This window comes from Symphalangus syndactylus, chromosome 1 (genome assembly GCF_028878055.3).
Source record: "Symphalangus syndactylus isolate Jambi chromosome 1, NHGRI_mSymSyn1-v2.1_pri, whole genome shotgun sequence".
Taxonomy (NCBI): Eukaryota; Metazoa; Chordata; class Mammalia; order Primates; family Hylobatidae; genus Symphalangus; species Symphalangus syndactylus.
The window spans coordinates 35,417,353-35,423,235 of NC_072423.2; the positions used below are offsets into that span (position 1 = coordinate 35,417,353).

Sequence of the window (5,883 nt, forward strand, 5' to 3'; positions counted from 1 at the left end):
AATTAGCCAGGCATGTTGGCGCACTCCTGTAATCCAAGCTACTCGGGAGGCTGAGGCGGAAGAATCATTTGAACCCAGAAGGTGGAGGTTGCAGTGAGCCAAGATCGCACCACTGCACTCCAGCCTGAGCAACAGAGCAAGACTCCATCTCAAAAAAATAAAGAAAGAAAGAAAGAAAAAGAGATATGTGAGGTGAAAGAAGTCCTGGGGCAGAGGCGGACAGAGAAGGTCCTGATATCTAATTTACAACTTTGCCCTACCAGGCATGTGGCCTGCACCAGGCCTTCCTCACACCCCCCAGGATGTGGACTCAGCCTCCCGGGACCTGCCCCATAGGGGATGATGGCAGCATGCGGGGCCATAGGAACAGGGTGGGCTGCACCCCGCATAGCTCACGGCTTCCTTCTCATAGGTCTCCTCAGTGCTTTCTCACTGGCCACAGCTTCCTCCTTCTTCCTTTCCGCAGCAGCCTCCCACTCCCCAGCTTCTGCTACCAGTTCCTCCATGCTTACACGCCCACGACCTGTGCTGAGCCCAGCAGACAAGAGCCTTCAGCTACCAAGACCCACCCTTCTTAGAGGGCAGGAAGAGAATTAGAAATAATAAGGTCTTTTTCTTGAGATTTTAGGTCAAAAGCTAGCTAGCGGCTGCATAGGGAATCCAGCTCAGCTCTCTCTGACATCAGAGCCTGAGGCTTCCAAGCCTGTGCCCTCGGCAGTGAGGCTGGTAGGTGGGATCACAAACCCCTCCTCCTCCCCGTCCCTGCCCTCTGCATCCCTGCTCGCCGCTCGCTAACACTGCTTCTAGTTTCTAGAGGCAGTTGCAAAGCCAAGTTTAAGGCTAAGGAGTCCAAAGGAGTCCAGCGCTGAGGGTGAATTTCAGGCATGTGGCAGGCTGTGGGGAGAGATCATCAGTCTTCAGGTGACAGGCTTGTCTCCACCTGTGAGCAAGGTTGACAAAGGCAGAGATGGCCTCACTGCCTTCAGCTTGTCTTCATTCAGGCTGTGATCATTTCTATAGACCAGTGGTACCCAGACCATCGGCATCATCGTCACCTAGGAACTTGTTAGAAATACAAATTTCTAACAGCAGAACTGTGGACAGTTTGCCTGGTCTGTTAGGTCCTCCGGCCTGGACTCACGCCACCATCATGTCCCACTACCTGCACACTCTTCCAAAACACGTCTCTGTCCATCAGGAACGTGGCCAATGACACCAGGTCTGCAGATAGGATAAATTTGGTCATGATGGTCCTACAGGATATGTTTATGTTCCACTTGATTTCCACACCCGCCATCCAAGAGGATTTGCTTATGTTCAATTTGAAGATGTTTGTGATGCTGAAGATGCTTTGCATAATTTGGACAGGAAATAGATTTGTGGACATCAAGTTGAAATACAGTTTACACAGGGGGATCAGAAGACACCAAATCAGATGAAATCCAAGGAACAGAGGAATGTGTACAGCTCTTCACGCCATGATGGTTATGACAGATACAGAAGTTCTAGAAGCCAAAGTTATGAAAGGAGATCCAGAAGTCAGTCTTTTGATTACAATTATTGAAGATCGTACAGTCCTAGAAATCAACTGACTGGAAAACCACAGAGTAGCAGAAGTCATTCCAACAATGGTGGATTCAAACACCAAAATCCATCTTTTTCAAGATCTACATCTCATTCAAGGCAGCCCAAGGAAGAAGTGAAGGCTAAATCACATTCTAGGTCTGCATCTCACACCAAAACTAGAGGCACCTCTAAAACAGATTCCATGCTGGGTGCAGTGACTCACACCTTTAATCCCAGCAGTTTGGGAAGCTGAGGCTGGAGGATCACTTGAGCTCAGGAGTTTGAGACCAGCCTGGGCAATACGGCAAAACGCCATCTCTACAAAAAAAAAAAAAATTAGCCAGGCATGGTGGTGCACGCCTGTAGTCCCAGCTACTTGGGAGGCTGAGGCAGGAGAATGGCATGAACCTGGGAGGTGGAGCTTGCAGTGAGCCAAGATCGCAGCACTGCACTCCAGCCTGGGAGACAGAGCGAGACTCCGTCTCAAAAAAAAAAAAAAAAAAGAGTCCAGTTTGTTTAATGTTATAGGTAACCATCAATTTGTGGTGTCTCTGTATATTTTTGTAAAGATTCTTTTTTTGTGTGTTTGAAGTTTGTGGCAAAAAGATGTTGGTTGACCATAATTTGCAACATTTTCTTTTTTTTTTTTTTTAAAGACAGGCTGTCTTGCTTTGTCACCCAGGCTGGAGTGCAGTGATGCAATCAAAGGTCATTGCAACCTCTAATTCTTGGGCTCAAGTGATCCTCCCACCACAACATCTCAAGTAGTTTGACTACAGGTGCACGCCACCATTCTTGGCTCATTTTAAAATTTTTTGTAGAGATGGGGTCTCGCCATGTTGCCCAGGCTGGTCTCAAAATCCTGGGCTCAAGCAAATCACCCGCTATGGCTTTCCAAAGTGTTGGGATTGCAGGTGTGAGCCACTGTGCCGGGCCTCACATTGTCTTATTAAAAAATAAACTTTCATATTCATATTTGGTAGAACTGTTAACTTAGAAATGTAGCTTGCTAATAAGATAGAATGATAAAAAAGTGAAGTTGTAACCACAGTAAAGCACTACTGCTCAGACACATTTAGGTTCAGGCTGGGCCTGGATGTCTTGACAAGATGTCTAGGACTGTGATAATCATTTGTTTATCATACAATGGGGAATAGTTCTTTTGTTAACCCCGCTGTTTTAGGGAATGATGCCAACTGGATTATGTAGTATTTTCAGTGAGATTGAGTTTTGACTGAAACGTGGAGTCTTCACTAGTTCTTTTGGTTTCTATGAAGATTTGGACATAGAAAACATGAGAAAAACTTACCTTAAAATGTGAGCAGGTCAGTGATGGCAGAAATAATTTAAAGGGAAAAGAATGTCCCTATGCAATTATTCTAAGATTTAAGGAGCATTGTTGACCACAGTATTTCTTTGTTTTCATACTGCTGTTAGAAGCAGGTAAATTGTTTCAAAGTAGGTTTTGCACGTGCATATGTAAAAGTACTGAATTTTAGGCCAGGTGCGGTGGCTCACAGCTGTAATCCCAGCACTTTGGGAGGCCAAGGCAGGCAGATCACCTGAGGTCAGGAGTTCAAGACCAGCCTGGCCAACATGGTGAAACCCCGTCTCTACTAAAAATACAAAAATTAGCCAGACATGGTGGCACGTGCCTGTAATCCCAGCTACTTGGGAGACTGAGGCAGGAGAATTACTTGAACTCGGAAGGCGGAGACTGCAGTGAGCCGAGATCACACCATTGCACTCCAGCCTGGGTGACAGAGTGAGACTTCATCTCAAAAAAGTAAAAAATAAAAGTACTAAATTTTGATGCTTGCAGTACATGGCATGTGCGTTTGTATACAAATTGGCCTACCTCTTTATGAGGGAGGCTTGGTCTTCATGCCTCAGTTTATTTAATGTGAGCTAAGATGAAAGACAGCACTTCATTCTAGATGATTCTCTGGTTCCATGAAATTCAAAGTAATTTTGGAAAAAGAATTAGTCAACTTTCAGCAAGTCACATCTCTGAGTTTTTGGTTATCAATGTAATGCCTGACTAAAAAATGGAGTAATACCCTTCATTTATTATACCCTTCATTCAATATATAATTTATAATTTAAAGCATTTCTCTGAAAGATTGTTTTGGGAGCAAAAGTGACTTGACATGTCCAATCTCGTTTCAGAATAAAAAGCTAGTATCTTTTAAAATCTGACATGCTTGCTTACATACTTAAGTATGAATTATCTTAAGGAAACAATTCCTTTTAAAGGATTACTTTTTTCAATTTTGGTTTTAGTGATCTAGGTTTTGCCTGTAAAGAACAAAAACGTGGCTTTTAAATATTGTTCGTGGAATGTGTTTATAAAGGATTGACTCTAGAACCTTTGTATATTTGATAGTGTTTCTAACTTTCATTTCTTTACCATTTGCAGTTAATGTCTAAGTTTTGCTATGCATCATTTATGTGCACGTTTCTATAATTTTTTAAGATTTTCCTGGATGTCTGGTTAAACAACAAAAAGTCTATTTAAAACTGTAGCAATAGTTTGAACTTGTAGCAAAGAGGAAAATTGTGGGGTTAAACTTCTTATTTTCTTTCTTATAGAAGCTTCTAAAAAGGTACTTTTATGTATTCTTTTTAGGAAATATTGTGTACAGCTTTTAAAACATCAATGTTTGGATCAAAACAAGACCCAGCTTATTTTCTGCTTGCTGTAAAATAAGCAAACGTGCTATAATGAAAACAAAATGAAGGAAATAATGGTTAACTGGAAAGAAAGAAAACAAAAAAAAAAAGGAAAGGCAAATTCTCTGTTCCATTCCAGGCCCAATGGATCAGAAATTCTGGGGGTGGGCCTGAGAACCACTGGGCTGGATCGGGGTCCTTGAGTTTTCGTATTGCCTGCCCTGACCACAGGACAAAAAGTTGTTCATGTACCCAAACATTCTGATTATTTAATTTTATAAATTACTTCTGCATACTTCTGTGTGACACTGCACTATCATGCTATTATTTTTTTAACATCCAAAAAAGAAGAGTAAAAAGGATGAGATAAAGGTGAAATTAACAATATTTTAAATGTCTTATTACCCTCTCTTGGCACAATACGCACTTCAGACAACATCCAACCAGAATGATTATGGATGTAAAGCCATATTTAAAATAGTCTTCTGGATGATTGCAATTTCAGCCAACTCTTCAAGGTCTGAGAAAAGTGCTGCTGTTTTCATAACGTGGCTGGGGGCAGAGGAGGGAGGGTCAGCTCTGCCATGTGGGGGCTGCGTGGTATGATTTCCATATTAGTGTTATCTTCAGTCCAAGATTTCTTTTCAACATTGTTTTAAAGTCACTTATCCTTTTTGGGAGCCTTAGTTGACTTAAAAATAGATAATAGAATATCCAAATTCCCTTTGGTGGGCACTATGTAAGTTGCAATTTGATGAAATCCCCGCTCTTCCTCCCACAAAGTACTCCCCCCACACAGCCGTCTAAGGCACGTGAGTCCCTCAACGTTCAATTACTAACACTGCACAGCCTTTTCTTTCATGTTGGAAGCAAAACATTAATCTAAGTAGATGCACTATTATTTTTCTTTCCTTAAGCCCTCTGGAATGTGTGTACCCCACTTTGGAGACCCCTGCTCCAGACTGAACACATCACCCCTCTACTTCCCTTGAAAGCCTTGTGGAGTCCCTCAAGAGATTTCATCAATCCAGAGCCTCAGCCAACAGCTGCACAGTTTGCCTAAGGAAGGCTCAGTCCAGGGGGCTCGCAGGAGACCACATATCTCCCTTTCCTCCATGACCAGTCCACCCTGAATTTCTGTTACCACTCAAGAGTGTGGAGTCTCACCCACAGCCAGCATGGCAGGGGCAGCTGCTAGACAGCCCCAGGCAGGCGGCACTCGGCCCTGACCCCACATGCCGGGCCCTGTCCAGCGGCTACCACAGGCAGTGGGCCAAGGGGCTTTCCCTGTGGGCAGCCTGAGCTGGCGGGCGAAGACTGGAGGAATACGAGGTAGGGGCAGCTGCGACACCAGCTTCTTGTGGCATTTCTGAAATCTCATTTCCTGCCATAATTCTGAAGCAGGTGTTTCTGTTTTTTAGAGCGTCTTCAGTTGCTATTCTGGTCGTGTGAGTCGCTAGTTTTTTCCAAAGACTGAACTGCTATTTTTTCCTCTGGTGGAGGCATGGTGAGCAGCTGGTCCCCCCACCAGTATCAGTTGGGTAGTAGGCCCCCCTCGGCCAGCCCCAGCCTGGGGGCATGGGGACCCTTCACAGACTGAGTTGAGAAGCCACAGGGGAGCAGGGAGCACCGTCCGCTGAGCGG

At 44.1% G+C, this 5,883-nt stretch overlaps 1 pseudogene; it reads left to right on the top strand.

Annotated features, from left to right (window-relative positions):
• The first annotated feature begins 302 nt into the window (after positions 1–302).
• On the top strand, positions 303–5,302 carry LOC129488195 (serine/arginine-rich splicing factor 10-like; annotated as a pseudogene).
• The last annotated feature ends 581 nt before the right edge of the window (positions 5,303–5,883 follow it).